The sequence below is a fragment of the Brienomyrus brachyistius genome, chromosome 23 (genome assembly GCF_023856365.1).
Source record: "Brienomyrus brachyistius isolate T26 chromosome 23, BBRACH_0.4, whole genome shotgun sequence".
Classification (NCBI taxonomy): Eukaryota; Metazoa; Chordata; class Actinopteri; order Osteoglossiformes; family Mormyridae; genus Brienomyrus; species Brienomyrus brachyistius.
The window spans coordinates 14,462,837-14,480,254 of record NC_064555.1 but is presented as its reverse complement, the minus strand read 5'-3'; the positions used below and the strand labels follow the sequence as shown (position 1 = coordinate 14,480,254).

Sequence of the window (17,418 nt, the reverse complement as noted above, 5' to 3'; positions counted from 1 at the left end):
TGGTGATATCAGCAACAGACAACATCTGAATTCTGTATTTTTAGTTCTATCTATCTATCTATCTATCTATCTATCTATCTATCTATCTATCTATCTATCTATCTATCTATCTATCTATCTATTCATCCCCTCTACTGCTTGGACCCATGAAAGTCTTCCCCTTTTTCTGTCCTTTTTCTGTAGTTCCTGTCCTGCCCATAAAATTAATATAAATATTTAACTTAGAGGGTGCCACAGTCATTTCAATATTAGAGTCGATTCTCAAAATGACACTTTCAGGTCAATATTATCGATATTTCAGTGACGACCCACACTAATCCCGGGATGCTCTGTTTGCACACACTCAGAGCCCCCACCCCTGTTACTGCCCCCGGGCTGATTCCGATTCGCAGAATCGCACTGGTAACCAGGGCCTGGTCGCTGATGGATTGCCTATTGAGCCTGCAGCTTTTGGAGTGCAGAGGCAGGCTTTGTTTACGGACCGGTTTTTTGATGATACTGAAAGACTTTCATTTTTGTTTTTCTCCAGCGTCGGCTCAACGTGACCGATCTGATGCAATAACATCAGATTGCGGCTTATGTGACCTTCCGCTTATTGCTGCTCTGTGCAAACATTAAACCCTCTTCCGAGTTTAATAAACTTGTTAAAGCTTTTGTAAATTCCATTACCCACATGCAAATGTCATTTATAAACACATTATGCAGGACATGTTTATTCATGGTCAAACCCAAGGAATACTGTGTGAGACATCAAGAGAATTAACCCGGATGTACAAGAGCAGGAACCTGGTGTTTAGGCAGTGATATATAGGAAAATAGATCTTATTTTCAGTCACATTTGCTGACCCCTGCATTCATGTTCGAAGCTGGCAGGTTTCCGCTTCCGTTATACGTCTTGCTCTGTGGGGTGAAAAGGACAACTCAGTGTGAGGGCAACTTCGTCATAACACACAATTTCAACCTGTCACTCCACTTAGGTTATAACAGGGACACCCTGAGAGGAAATAGATTTTACCTGGTCCTGACAGAGAGGACAGCCTGTTTCGTTTTCATTGATTGCTGCCTTGAGGTTGGTTAGGTCTGCGGAGGTTAGACAGCAGTTTGGGAAGGTGGGTCGTGTTGCCCTATGTCAGTTGTTCATGGTAAAATATGTGAACAGCCACAAACTGATTTCAGCCTCTGTTTCCAGAATCAGAATCAACTTTATTTGTCATGTGCAACCCAAGCACGAGGAATTTGGTGCAGTCGGTCGCAATAAAATAAACTGCAAAAATGAAATACTTGCATAGAGTCTTCACACAGAGCTATAACCAACCAGCAACAAAGAGTATATTCATGTAAACAAGACAATAATAAGGCACAATGGAACTAACTACCTGGACAGTCCAGTGCAGAAAATACAATACAGATACAAAGTATTAAGCAAATGGCAAAAGAACGAGGAAAAAATGTTACGTTTTTTGGGGTCAAAATGAGTCCAAACAGTTTTAAACCTAATTTGGTTTTCTTTGCTGTCTCCAGCATGCCCGCATATCTCCGGGAAGGCGCAGATAGAGCATGGGTTCCCCATCATGCTTTACTGCTGGCTGGATCCTGTTCTGCACGTTGCGAGTGGCCCGGCACCAGGCAGGGGGGCCAGCACCACGTACCCTAGGATGCATCCCCCACCCTGAGTCTGGACAGCAGGCAGCCAGCAGGCAGCCAGCGCGCAGCCAGTATGTCAGGAGATATTTGACAACTTCAGAACTTCCTGTCACGAGCTGAGCATGGCACGGGATGCAGGATAGCCTGGCCGCTCTTGGCTCCATCGTTATTTTGGGCGCCCTTAGCGTCCTCGTTTGGGCCACCTCTCTTTTTCTGCCAGCTCCACAGATCCATTTGGTGACTATCTGCGGATATGCACTGACCCGTCCTTGTGGATGGACAGAATGTAGAAAATGTCTCAAGTGAGGACACACTCAGGCACAAGCCGATATGTCTATACAGTATTTTACAGTCTATCGTCAATGACATGCTCACCCCTACTTCCCCTGCTCACCTCTTCTTCCTCATATTCATCGTCCATTGGTATTCACTCAAGAATGAGCAGAGGTACATTGGAATGCTTCTTTTCACATATCCCATCATGCTCTTCTTTGAAACACACATGCATATAGATACAGTTGAGGGTGAAGCTTGGGGTCTGAGTGCAGGGTTAGCCATTGGTCTGGCACCCTGTGATGGAGGAGAGGGGGGGGGAGTTAAGGGCCTTGCTCAAGGGCCCAGCGGACATGTGACTAGCCTGCTGAGAACCATTCACCTTCCGATCACAGAGAAAGACAGAGAGGGTAACAGAGAAGGCTTAGTGAGGTACAAGTGCGACATTTTGCATAGTTTAGAGAGGTAGAGGCTCCTCCAATAGACTAGAATAGCAATAAAGGAGAACAAACAAATGTCACTCTATTTCCAATTACCATGGGCCATGCTTGGGATCACAGGCCCGCCCTCTTCTGTTATGTGGCCCCACATTAGCATTTCATCAGTACTGGCGGTCCAAGTTCTGTAAACGAGCTGACTATAAGAAGAATTTCCTTTATTTCCCATATAAATTTGTAGGCCGTGCAAAGACTTTCAATTATGTGGCGCAGAGGAAAACTAACCTCCATGGGGACTTGGTGTGAAGGGCCCAAAGGTCTTATTCTCGGCGTTTATGTTCCGTGATCAGGGCTCAGTGATAAAGTATCGCAGGACGTCCTCGGTTTTTGTCCGGGATGTGTCTCTCCGTGCAGGGAGAAGCCTGGAGCACTGCAGAAAGCCGAATGGAACTACCAGACACCGCTACCTAAATGATGTAAACTCCGACACATGCGCTGTTTAGGTTTCAGAAGGAAATGGGGGCTCGGTGGGTGGATGGAAAGAGAAGCTAGAGGAATACCGATGGTTTTTTTGGAAGCGAGTCTTATCGATGGGTCAGCGGCAGCTAGATCAGCACTCCTGTCAGCCCCGAACCTGCCTGCGGTACGGGAGGTGATGCATGGTAATCATGGGCTGGACACTCGCACTGCGGCCTAGCTGACCTTGAGCTGCCGGTAGCAGCAGCGCTAAATGCCAAGTGTCAACCTATTTATCTATCTATTTATCTCCCGGGTCCATTGATCACGGCGGCTGCCAGGGACGGAAAAGGCCCAGAAGGGCCACGCGAGTCTCTGCATACCTGCCATGCTTCTCCTGTACATCAGGCTGCTTCATTTCCACAAAAAACAGCAACAAAGGCAAATCAAGCTGCTGACTGCATCAAGATGCATCTGTGGAATTTTCCGGAATTTTGGCTCAGCGCAGTGGAAGGAGAAATACAGCTTCTAACATATCACACTCTGACCAGTACTTTAAGCAGTATAGTACAGTATAGTACTAGTATTGCTAAGATCTACTTTCATTTAAGTGACACCTGGGAATAAAACATCATAAATATTTTCTCATTTGTTAAATTAAAAAGAGGAAAATTAAAAAGGAAAAAATAAGAAAAAATATAAAGGTTCCACCTCCAAAGAATTTAGGGGGGATTAGGGTGTGTGGGTCGGCACTAATGGAGTAGTGAATGGATGGATGGATGGATGGATGGATGGATGGATGGATGGATGGATGGAACAATGGATGGAACAATGGATGGAACGATGGATGGATGGGTGGATGGCAAAATGTATCTCCCAAATATTATTTACCGGACACTGTTTTTTGTGTCATAATTCTGAGAATAAAACGTCAGTAAATAGCATTATATGAATATATGTCCATATTATACCAGTAGGCTATTAGTATAAAACTGACTGGATATGTGTAATAACGGTAGGATGTTGGGTGCATGTTGAAAGGCAGAAAAGAATCTAATGATTAGCTAATGACCTATTTCAGTCTCATTTGCATGCTCATTAGACTCTGATATCTTCTTAATTTGTATCCTATACAGTCAATCATAGCTAATTAGCAGATATAACACAACTGCGAATATATAAAACAATATTTTGCATGGCAAGCGTGCAAAGTGTTGCCCGCAAGGTTGCAGATCCAGCACCTGTGTCCCAGTGCTGGGGGGGGGGGCGAGTGCCAAAAAGAATGTGGGGGATTGGCTGTTTGTTCCAACAAATATTATAGTGACATAACTGTATTTAATTCATGCTGAAGTATTATTTGAATCATGGGGGCAAGCAGGCTGTTCAGTGGGATGTCAGTGATTTTACTTTGGATCTGTGTTTTTTTACATTATATGGGTGTTACATTTCATTACATTCACAGCACCTATTTTATCATAATGCCATTATTATTGTGTATGTGTTCATATCTGTTCTACAAAAGAGCTGCATATGTTTCAGTCTTTTTAAAGACGGTTGATATATTGCATCGCAATATAAATATCTGAAAGTGGTAGAGGTTTGTCCTACCCTGCCACACTCGGTGCTTTCCGGTGCCTCGCTCTCTGAATAGGAGTACCTGAACACTGCCTCTGTTCGTCTCGATCAGGCAGGCCTCGTCCGGCGGCCCGTCCACAGCACGTCGAGAGCATAACTCCGCCGTAAGCCGGCTGAGCCGCATTCCCATCTGGAGCAAACATTGCGACATCGGCTCGTCCTCGCGGTGCCGGCGCGCCCTGCCCCGTGACAGATTACACCAGAGTTGCCGGATCTGTCCGTTTTGTCACACGGGTATAGATCAATTTGTCGCCCGTGAATTTCCATTGTCTGAAAAGGGCAGAGGAAGAAGTGAAGGTGGACAGCTCATTTAAAGGCACGTTTACGCGAGCGTGAGTCACCTCGGCCTAAAAAGTGCAGCCAGAATAGAAAGCATGAATTTATAAGATAATGTGAGATGCTGACGCTCTGTACTGTGAACCTGGGAACAGAGGCTTGGCTTGATGTTATTTTGCGGAGCGAAAGTGATGTGGAAATGAGGGAGGTATACACTGTGTTTACATTAGAGCAGAGCACCTGTAAATTTGCATACAGCGGAACGTAGCTTCAGAACGTAGCTTAAAAGGAGTCTATTGAGAGGTGCAACAAATTCCCGCTGGGAACATTATACACGTCTCTCGTGTTTGGAAACCCATATAAAGAATATTTATCTGTATTTTTGCAGACCTTCATTTTTGTGATACTGATTTTCAATGTGGGAGCTCAGCAAGTTAGACCTTGGTGTCTCTGATAAATAGGCTACTGGTTCACGCCCCAGTCTCGGCAGAATAGTCACATCTCCTTTGGGCCCTTGAACAAGGCCCTTAATACACCCCCCCACACACACACACAAGATGGCTCGGGGGGCCAACCCCACACTCAGACCATAGCTTCACTCTCACCTGTGTATATGTCTGTACATCTCAAAGGAGAGCATGATGGGATGTCTACAAAGAACCATTATAATTTACCTGTGCAAATGGCAAATAAAACACCTTCTCGTTGAATATATATTTCCAAATCCATCCATCCGTCTTCTAAATGCTTACCCTAGTTAGAGCCCCAGGGGGTCCTGGAGCCCATCCCAGGCAGCGCAGCGTGCCAGGCTGCGCTACACCCTGCACAGGACGCCAATTCATGGCAGGAGCTCATGCGCGCAGACGATCACACCTGCAGCTGTGCGCTCGATGCCAATTAGCCAAACTGCGCATCTTTGGACGGCAGAAGTAACCCAGAGTACCCAAAAGCAACCCGCACAGCGCAGGGAGAACATGCAACCTAAACACTTCTAAATTTTTCTTGAGTAAATATTTGTTAAAAAAGACTCCTGTCAAAATAACAAAAGCACAGTAATTTTTCGATCGTGATGATTGATGATGTATTTGGGGGAACATTGCAGCATGCAGGTAACAGTAATCAGGGACTGACAGCATCCGCTTTTCCATCCATAACTTCCCGTAACACATAATTAAAGCGCAGATTGTATCCCACAATCCCCCAGTGGCGCTGTGCAAGTGGGCAGACTTGATGCACTTTCTCGCACAATAAATAAAACGGTGAATGCTGCTGACTCGTATTTTTTTTTGCGCCACTGGATTGCAATCGCAGCAAGCCCGCTTAATCTTTATCCACCGCTTCCTCCCATGCGGAGAGCGTTACATGCCGAAGCTGGAAATAAATACATAAATTAAAAATGTAAATGGACTTTTCTCACCTTCCACCCCTTTCATGGGCTGGAATGTCAGGCTTGTTTCTCATTGTTGCTCAGATGTATGAATTGTTGCACAATTGTTGACGCGCCAAGGCCTTCCGGACAGCACTGAAGCACACCGCGGACTGCAAAATGCAATTAATCCCCAGAAAGGGATCCTGCAGGCAAGCTGCTACTGACATGCGCTGCTGTCTGTGATTTGCACGAGTGCCAATTGGAGCCACATATATTGTGGGGACGGTCTAATTCCACGTTGAAACATGGATCCAGGTTCAGAAATGGGTGACACAACTGTTGCCAGAATGCCACCTACATCGTACATCTCAGCAGCATTTCTGATGGGTACACCGGTCTATTCTAGGATTCTTTAAAGTTGGAGGCATAAGAGGGGGCATAATTCATAAAGAGGGTACAACCTTATCATTAGCCAATGGCATGTCTTTAATTGGTGAGTGACAGGGAGGAGGGACTCCAGTGACCAATCAGCTTTCAGCTGTGGCCCTGCCCCTGCATGCACCCCCCGTCTGCGACCTTGTCTTGACCTTTTAATGAGACGCGACTGTGAGGCTGGGAGCTGCCCGCTGGCCACCGGTAACGGCGCGGTCCCACGTGGCCAGACGGCACAGTTTGCTTGCTCCTTTTCATGAAAACGCCGCGAAGGCACGCGTCAGCTCTGTGCAGTCTGTGAGACATCCCATTAATAAAAATACGCGCTCCGTGTCACAGAATCTGTGCTTAGACTCCTTTGCAGATGAGAGTCACATGAGTCGATGTAGCACACATGAAGCGATGATGGGGAAACACCCAAGTGAGTAAGTGCACCGCAATGGACTGGCATCCCATCCAGGCCTGGCATTGGGTCCAGTCCCCTTGTGACCTTACACTGGAGAAGTGCTTGAAACAATGCTAATTTAATTTATATAACGCGTTTTCACATTACATTGTCTCAAAACATTATAATCCTATAATCATATAATTTTGATAATTTCAGGAATACATATAACTAGCATTGTAACTGTTTCCCAGTTATCGTGATATACATAAAAATAAGGGCGTAGCTAGAGATTCTGGGCCCCAAATGTCACCTTGGGACCCCAGCATTGAAACAGGCAAGGGGCTCCTCACAGTAGAATTTACTGCTGTATAATGTTTCCCAAGCATAAACGTTATCTGAAAAACCATTACTGCTGCATAGCAGTGTTCCTTTCTCATAAAAATGTCCAGCTCTCTGTGGGTCGAACTTTTTCATTTTTTTTTAATGTTTTTCATGTTACGGGTCGTTAGGAATTGGGTCAGTGTGTCACGTTTGATCTCAACAGCTGTTTTATGACCTAAATACTCTTTTTTTTCTTTAAGTTGCCATCCTTAGAATCCGCAGTGACATGCATGGCAGGTGACACAATTCAAGCCGTAAAATATATGCGTCAACAGCTCCGTGGCGACAGAGTAAAAGCGGCAATGATCTAAAGCAACCAGGGGGATATCGTGGTGGGCGGGGTGAGCTACATCTGCAGTGAAATGCATCAACACCCCCAGATGCGATCGCAACACTTTTTTAACGATGCTGTTAGAGAGAGTTTTCCCTTGAGGAGCTATCTAGTGGTTACATAATATTAAATATATTAGTAATACATATAAATACTGTATATCACCTAATTTTCAGGAAAGAGCTGAATTTCATCAAAGCCTTTTGTGTCAGTTCCTCATCATTGACCGCTGACTAATCTAAGATTACATTCTTACCTTAATTTACCCATACTATCCCACACTGTCCTACCTTACCTATTTAGCAGATGGTTTTATTCAAAGTAACATCATGTGTTTTTTGAGATTGCAGGTTCTGAAAATCCCTGGAGCAATTGGGGCTTAAGGGCCTTGTTGAGCAGCTCAGCGGTCAAATCACTCTGCTGATCCTGGGATTTCAACCAACAACCTTCCGATCACAGCCTCAGGGTCCCAACCCACAGCCAGCAAGTTTGTTATTAAGTCTGGTTTTGGCTAGTACTGTTATTAACTAATTCATATAAATGAATATGCAGTCATCTGTAATGGATTCGTTCTTTGGGATTAGGGTGATGATTTTAAGATCACCAAAGAGCTCACTGGTCAAGAGGGTGAAGAGTTAATTCCCAGGGCCATCAAGAAGTTTGATTGATATTTATGAAATTTGTATTGTAGACTCTAAATCGATCTTCCATGACCTCCCCTGCAGTACAGTCTCTGTGATTTTTAGACTCATTTTCATTTTTGGATTCTGGTCTGTGTACTTGTGTGACATTCTGTCTAATAATGTAATTTAAAAAACAAGTTGCTAGAAGTTAAGAAGTGAAGTGCCCTGGATTCATGCCAATTAAAATCTTAATACGGTGTTTTAAGACCATTTCGGTCTACTTGAAATACATGCTAATTATTTTCTTAGCATAATTAAGTAACCCACATGTGTTAGCTTTTGTTGAATAATTACATTACAATCTGGTTCTATTTGAAAGTCAGATTTTTGGATTATTACCCACAGGATAACCTAGCTTTTTTTGGTTGTGTGAGTACAATCCAGTTAGGAAATGTTCTCCCAAATAATTCCTCACATTTTACTGGATAGACAAAGGCTAGATAGACATTGCACTGGATAAACAAATACATCAGTACTTAAAAGGTTGTGCTGAAGGGTGTTTGTCGGAGACTAAAGTTTTAATGTGCCTTCAGCCTACAATAGCAATAGCAAACAATCCACAACAATTTAAGCAAAACAATTTGAATTATTGATCAGTCTGAACCATGGAAAATGGCAGAGGAAAAACACTAGCAGATGTTACTTTTCCTAGCAACAAGTTCAGCACATGTATTCTCATGCAAGCAAAGTTTTTAATTTGAATACATTACAATGAAGGATGATGATTACATTAAAAATGGAACATCTATTTTCTTTTGTAACATTTTGGAGTCTTTGTGCATCTTGGCTTCCTTTTGACCTCCAAGCATAACTTTTACTTATTCCGAAGCAGAAAAACACGACAAGGCACTAAGATACTAAAACTCTAAAATCCAAGGTGACACGGAGCAGAGGACTTGAACGAAAGCCTGCAGTTACAGTCGACCGAAAGGAGATTAAATCCCCCCCCCCCCCTTCAAAGAAGCTCAGTGGGATGCATCAAGACAAGAAACTACAACTCCAAGTGGGACTCACTGGTATAGCCTCGAGGCTGGAGCACCGGCCCCAAAAAGTAATCCAAAAAAAATGACAGACGTGTTTGAAATGATACCGGGCTTAGAGCCACAGAAATGCGTGAAATTACAGGGAGGGCTCTCCTTAGTGTCCATCTTCTGTGGCACCTTTGGAGTCTTCAGCCGTGGAGTGTGACCAGGGCTCTTCTAGGCTTGGTCATGGTTGAGGAACACAGAGCTGCAGTTCTATATGAAAGTTCAAGGAAAATTCATGGATTTGAAGAAATGCAAACCAAGGGCTTCGTATAAAATGAATTCAGAGGCAGCAAGAGGGTCCATGTGACTTTTTCCTCATCCACTCGTAGATGGATGATTATTCTCTCCGGGGCTCTGCGATTTCCAACTAGCCTCCATGTTAAATTTGCAGTAAGGAAAGTGAGAGGAGGGTTCTCCTTTTTATTTGCATTCAGCTGACGATATTGACCTCACTTTTTACCATTTTGTTTGAGACTTTTTAATGATAATGATTGTTAGTCCCTGTAAAAATAAAAGTGATATTATGCCCTTAAAAGCAGAATTATGTTTTCAATTTTATTTTTTATTTCTCAGGGGTAACTTCCTTGCGAATGCAAACATTAGAAATCCCAAAATCCGGATTTTTATGAGCCAGAAAACATACTCACCTTCCTTGCAAGGTTAGATATCTATTTTCCCAATTCGACATCCCACAAACACAGAGAAATTCACCTGTAAACATGAAATTATTAATGTAGGAAAGATGAATTTTATGGCCAATAAATAAATCCTTTGCAGTATTTGGAATGCAACACATGTAAAAATACACTAAATAAAGTAACCCCCCCAGACTTAGATGAAGCCAGAGCTCTGGTGGAAAACGTCTTACTTTATTTATAAAGTCATAAGACACCCATCAAGGAGAGCTGCCCTGAAAGCAGACATTTAAACAACAGGTTAGGAGATTTTCTGCAGCGCCCCCGCTGGTCAGTGTATGGAACTTCAGGCCTTTGATCACGAATGTTGGTTTGGATTGTTTAGTGTGAAAGCCTACATTCTCGAGATCCATTGCAAAACGCCTTTTTCCACAGGGCCAAAGCATTTTTTTAAAGAAAGGAGTGCTGTTATTTCGATTAGTCAGCATTATACAGTAGACATTGACAGGCAGCCAATGCTCTTCAGTCCCCTTTAAATACAATAACAGCGATTACTGATAATGCGCTAGTTAGCACAAAACAGCGCTGGGAGACAGATCTCAATGATAAATTAAGTGCTGAGGAGTTGCAAGAGGCTTTGTCTTTAATACTCTAATACACGTCAAATATTTAGCTACACCAAATGTGTTACTGGAAGATTAAAGTTGATTTTTAGTGTGACGTGTTCCTAAGCACTTGACACGTTTCGGAGCCCAGTTTTCAGATCATTGTCCCAAAGACAAATTCCTCGATGCAGATGAATTTTTTGTCTTTCTCTACAGTTGTGACATTGCTCGCGACTTTGTTTTGCTTGACTTGAAGATGGCAGACTCTGGTAGACAGCAGACGAGCTGGGTGCCAGTTTTAATCAAGAGCACTTAGTGTAGGGTCAGTGACAATAATAACCCTAACCCTGCCTAATCCCCAGCAGAGGTGGGAAGGATTTCTGGTGGAAATAAGCCAGTAGTAATGATCTGATCGGCATCCTCCAAACTTTTCCAGTACACGTCAAGTGCTTTGTAAAAGCGTACAGCTCACAAGTTTGTATACACATAATTTTCACATTTATTAGCCAAAACGCATTTAGTGGTAGAACCACTTTTGTCCACCGATGGATAAACATTCCCCTTAGTTTCCATTCATTTTAAATCGTGTCCTACTTCTGGAATTTTAAGTAGCATTAGTTTGAGTTCGAGATTATAATCATGCGTTGATTTGCTACTGTGATTTGCCAGGCTGGGTACTGCCAGTGCAGTCATAGAATATGAATGAACACTCTTTTGACCAGTCAGATTCCAGAATTGAGTACCGCAGTGGAATAATTCTCATTAACGTCCACAATTAATTAGGACTCTTTAAAGATCACAAGTTGCTGTTGGATACATAAGAATTTAGTAGTCTGTCTCAGAAAATGTTGAATTGTGTACTATATAGCTCGGTGTCCTCATTTTAGAACTGTTCTTAAAAGCCGATTTAAACATTTAATGTTGGGAATGAGCATTTTTTTACAAAATATCCGCCAGACTGGCATAAGATAGTGGAGAGGCTTCTTATAGAATTAAATGTTTTTGTGAAGAAAAATGTCATCCCTGATCATAAGGGAAGCGAATAGACTGTCAAATAATTTAGGTGTCGGAGGAATAACTCTTGTTGAGTCTGGTTCTAACTCCAGCGACATTTTCGAATGCCTTTCAATGCAGGCATTATCTAAAAGTCTGAGTTACTATAACAATACACAGAAATAATCTTGAATTCTTACTGGTTCCTGATGCTCTTCACTTATGGATATAAAGCTGGATGTAAGAAATGGAATACAGCAATAAGATAAAAAGCAAAAAAAAGCTTTTCTATGTTCGGGGAGGGAGATTTACCTCATACCACATGACTTAACCTGGCCACAAAGCATATTGCGTTGCTTAATGGAAAATAGAGGCGACGGATTTCACGCTTTCATCAAGTCTTTGAGAAGGAAGCAGACGGTCTATTTTGTGTCCTTAATTGTCTCAGAGGTGTCGTGTCAAGCTCTGTTGCCAGTAAAAGCCCAAAAAAAACTGAAAACTCTAATGCAATATGGGAGTATTTTTTCTTATCTTTTCTGGTTGTCATCATATAGGTGTTCAAATGTACGGCAAACTTATGGAACCTGTCTTCTCTGTTTTCATGCAAGATGCGTTTGTTCCATTACGATTTCTAAGCCAAATTCAGTCAACGGTGAAGATGACGTGTCTTCAAGTATGTGTCAGACAATAAAAGGAATAACAGAGGTTTGTCACATAGGGGAATATTGCAGTCTTGCTACAGACCGAGACTCTACCAGCATGAAATCTGCAGGGTAGATTAGCACTATTCTTTTATTTAAAAAACAAATGCATTCATGCCTTTTTATTGGATATTGAGGACTTGACTCAGGTGTAGTTCCAGAATACCCTATGAATTATCATAAAATATCATTTAGACACAGGTGGAAAGTCCAGGTCCAGAAAGTTAAAAATCCAGACCAAGATTTTGTTTGAACCATCCAGTTGAGTATAAACAGTTTCCAAGTACTCAACAGTACTCAACTGGTTGGTTGAAACTAAATCTTGGTCTGGATTTTTAACTTTCTGGACCTGGACTTTCCACTTCGGCATTTAGAAGTAATACCTGAGAAATTCCATGGGATGTTGATAATAGCGTTATGCTCAGCAAACCATTGTATGACTAGCAGTGGAATGCAGATGGACATACCATGTCATCCTGAAAGACACTGCTCTGCTTTTACGTGAATAGATTACTCAGATCCCTTAAGTAGCCCATCCATCCATCCATCCATTTTCCAAACCGCTTATCCTACTGGGTCGCGGGGGGTCCGGAGCCTATCCCGGAAACAATGGGCACGAGGCAGGGAACAACCCAGGATGGGGGGCCAGCCCATCGCAGGGCACACTCACACACCATTCACTCTCACATTCATTCCTATGGGCAATTTAGCAAGTCCAATTAGCCTCAGCATGTTTTTGGACTGTGGGGGGAACCGGAGTACCCGGAGGAAACCACACGACGACATGGGGAGAACATGCAAACTCCACACACATGTGACCCAGGCAGAGACTCGAACCTGGGTCCCCTTAAGTAGCATTTAGTATTAATTTTCCTACCAAACCATGCCAAGGAAATTTCCTACACAACGTTACGGACCCATTGCAGGAGAGCTATCGCTTAATGGCTCCACTGTTCTTTGGGGTTGTTGTCACGGGACACTCTATCCATTTGTCAAATGCGAGGTTAAGGATGATTCGTCATCATCGTTTCTCTACTGCTTATCAGAGTAGTTCCATTTTGCCGTTGAACTTTCTCTGCACTCTTGAACTTCTGAAAGTGAATATAAACTCACAAAAGATCAGGCACTCGTGTGAAAGTTTTCTGCATTATATTCAAAGAGCAAAGGAGTCCAAGATCAATCGGTATATACTTTGCAGTAATGGTTATGTAATACTTCTAAAGAGAAACAATTCATGTATAACGGTAAGTTCTTTCTTTGGGCCTGAAGGACAAACTCTTGGTTAGACATCAAAAACACCTCTGAGACACCAGCCACTGCACGGTAACCAGTAGGTTTTCCTCCCGCATAACAGCTCCTGGCGAAGCTCTCATTGAGCAGGACAGCCCTCCTTGGTGGTCAATGCATAACAACATGTCAAATGAGTCATCTCCATCCAAAGAGGTCCCTCTGTTTACTCCACTCGTTTTTCGTTGCTGTTTCTTCCTTCGATTTGTACCCCTCCTGTCTTTTTTTTTACTCTTTGTAAAGCTAGCATCCTCTCACCTTAAAAAGAACCTATGAATGGTGTCCTACCCAAGGTTTGATTGCTCCCCAATGCAATCCTTCGGACAATGGGAAAGGGGTGGAATTTTCAAGGTGCCCCTCCCATGACTCTCTGGCTATTAGCTTGGTTTGCATTGCAAATCTGTTTTCCAATAAGCCAATTATGAATGTAATGCACTCCAGTTTGCCTCATTGGCAACCAGTGAATCGCAACATGGAAAGCTATTAATCCCGTCTTTGGTGCTTGCCTCGCTCTGGCCCCTCAGTTATTATCTGGTTGAAAGATGGACGACACCGAAGGCTATGGCTTGTCAGGAATTAATAGCTTTGGGAAATAGTGCCGGAATATTACAGTGCAGACTGTCTTTCAGTCTCTGCCGCTCCAGAACAGATACTGCAACAGAGAGCATTACTTGAAAGCTTAAAATCACCGACTGAGAGCATTTTGTAGGGTCTGTTGCTTGGGGATATTCTGATGTCAACACAGTATGGTGGGTTGTACCTCCTGGCGTACGAATTAGCATTTAAGCGACTTGATGGAGATTTTGTGCGAAATATTTGTAAGCAACATGGCTGCAGAAGACATGTAAACATCAAACAGGAAGGAGATAGGGGTCCTTGGTGATGTTCGCAAGTGGCACTTACGTGCTATTTCCATCTGCAGCTTCCCCTTCTGGAGAGTTCTGAGGAAAGGCGGAGATGTCAGCCTGCTCTCTCTGAAGTATCGTTCGCAAATTAATGATGTCATTAATTCAACTCGTTTGCTGCAGGAGCGAGGTGGGGGGGCAAAGTCTCTATTTGGAGTTTTATGGGAGCAGTTTCATTTTAACAGGCGTTTGTTCGTATCCCCTGTGACCTCAAAGGCCAGCAGCCTTGAGTCCTAGTGGTTGGAAGTACAATCCAAACCCCAAGAGTTACACAAGATGGGAGTTAAACCAACCAACCCGTATTTCTATGATTTTAATGCCACAGTGACAGACAGCGTGTCCCTACCAGATCACTGGCAGCATTGTGTATTCAGGAACGCATGCAAGAGTACTTCCTGTCATGGTGTATTTGGGTCAGTGCATCGTTGCTGCATCCTGGATAACAGTCCTCAGCCCAGTTCTAGCACAGGATAGAAGGTCTAAAGCACAGGATCCTTCTAGCACAGGATAGAGTCTAAAGAAGAACTTCAGTCACCCAGCTGTTGTCGCCTCCATTAGCTCTCCTGACCTGCTGTTGCCGTGACGCGTTCCTTGATTACATTACACATCTTAATGAATGATGTATTTGCATATCTCTTTGGACGCAGCTACCTGTTTGCCAAGCCCCGTAGCATGGAAACAGCACTGTGTTTGTCAATGAAGCATAATTAATAATGCACACTGTACACGTTCACCATGTCTGAACACCAGACGCTTGTGTGTACATTTGCATTACACTAGTCCCTAGTTAATATGCAGTCTCCGAATCTGTTTTCTGTTTTCTGGTTTGTCCACACAATGGCATTTTGAAATGCTATTTATCTATTTTGTCAGTCCTCTTCTGTAAATTTTAACATCTGCTAATTCTCACACTCCTGCAGCCATACAAAGATTTTAAATTTAGTTTTTCTTATTTGAAATCGTTGGCTGCCTGTGTAATAATATATAACCACATCAGATTACAGACGATGTCCAATGCCCCAACTCTCAGTTCAAAATAAATATAGTAAACATGCATTTGAATGGATTAAGCATTTATTAAATATTGAATTATGCATTAAATGTAGGAAATGTTCATCAAATATGAGTAGCATTTATGAAATATGCAATGAATAATTTAGTGTAAGAAATGTACACTAATAAACGTGCAGTTGTAAATATAATTTTAAAACCATTACTAAATTATGGAAGATGGATAAATATCAAATATTTATTAAATATTGTTTAATAAATTTTATAAATGTATTGTTGTTTATTTAAAATTGTATAAATGTGATGTGGTATTTAAGTATTATACATAATAAGAAAAAATACATAATTTATATACAGTGCGTGTAGGTGCAGATTTAAATCCAGGATTATCTGTTTGCCTGTTAGCCAACTCAAAGCCAATCATTTTGATAATACAAGTTCCTGGAAAATTATAATTGACTGAACAATGTGGCTTGTGCCAGCTGCAAGTGGAGAACTTCGTGTTAATCAATGCTTGACTATGAATAGGTCTTTGTATATGTACTCTTGTACAGTCATGATACTAAATACTTCAAACAAGAGCAAAAACAAAAAAAAAACAGTCAATATGCAGAGCTGACCACAGAAAAGCATTAATATGCGCCTGGGTTCATATTTGCATGCGATAAGCTCTGTGTCTCCTTTCTTACTGGTCTGGAGCCCCAGGTCTCAGACGCACCCCTTCAGCATGTTGTGGGGGCAGATCCCTGGTTTCTCCTGCAATGTGCTCACCACAGGGCCCTCGGTGTCGAGCTGGGCAGCCACTTATCTGCTGATGCTGGGGCTGGACTGGGATTTCGTACATTCTAGAGGAGCCAAAAGTCCAAAAGGCCCATTTCACTGATGTCTTTAGTCATCCCTCCCATGTGGAAATTTTTACTGGTTGGCACAATATTTTATTTCTTTATTGCATTTAGCAGACACTTTTACCCGAGGTAGCATTCATTTGGGGGAGCAGGGTCAGACGGTCCCTAGAGCAACTCGGACTTTGGAGCCTTGCTCAAGGGCCCAGTGGTGATATTGCTCTGCTGATCCTGGGATTTGAACTGATGACCTTCTGGTTATGGATATGGTGTTTTGACCCACTGAGCCACAAACAGATTCCCCCCCCCAGTTATATACACTGTTTACCTATATAAAACATTTTAAGTACAGCCTAAAACTATTTATGTATGTTGAGGATGCTTGCGTTGCACTGATTGAGGAACAATGTTGTCTGTATGTTATAGTTGAGTTATTCTGTGTCTCTGTTTCCTGCACGCACACCACTTCCAAGTGGCAGCACTCCGCTATAAATGGCAAACCATTATTAGCCAGAAGGTCATCGAGGAAGTCCGGCAGAAGGAACGGATGAGGGCCGTGCAAATTGACTTGACGGGAAGACGCGCAATTGCCTCGTTGCCACGTGATTGAAATTTCGATTTCTTCGGTTCGTCTTTCACACTGCCGCGATAACGGTCATTCGGAATAATACGGAGCAATCAGTGTGGTCTTTACATGCCGACACAAAGGATCTACAAGGCGGCCTACAGGAATGATCATGAATTCTTGACTGGGTTGATTTTAGGTACTGTAGGCATACTGCCCATTGACTGCATTTAAAGCATGCTGAGAAATTGAAAAGCAAATTTCCAAAACGAACTCAGTCCACAGAATTAGGGGTTTTGTAAATGTAATGAAAGTTGTATTACATGAGGACTGAGTAAATGTAATGAAAGTTCTTCATCAGATAGCATGAGGACTGACTGAGTTTCAGTTGTCAGTACTGTAACATATGATGAAGTAGCCTGACTGTAGGTCACTGGCGGTCTCATCTCAAACACAACAAAGGGACGGAGTCAGTTTGGGAAATTTGCTCACCAACTATTCCCTGCAGCGCTGCTGGATATCTAGTACATTCTGCCCTAAC

At 42.7% G+C, this 17,418-nt stretch overlaps 1 long non-coding RNA gene across 1 annotated transcript; it reads right to left on the bottom strand.

Moving 5' to 3' along the window:
- Nucleotides 1–1,273: 1,273 nt before the first annotated feature.
- On the bottom strand, nucleotides 1,274–2,553 carry LOC125719293 (uncharacterized). Its single transcript, XR_007385063.1, has 3 exons — nucleotides 2,454–2,553; nucleotides 2,039–2,214; nucleotides 1,274–1,912 (listed from the first exon to the last, which is right to left on the bottom strand). It is a non-coding gene; the product is annotated as an uncharacterized LOC125719293 (long non-coding RNA).
- Between the last annotated feature and the right edge of the window lie 14,865 nt (nucleotides 2,554–17,418).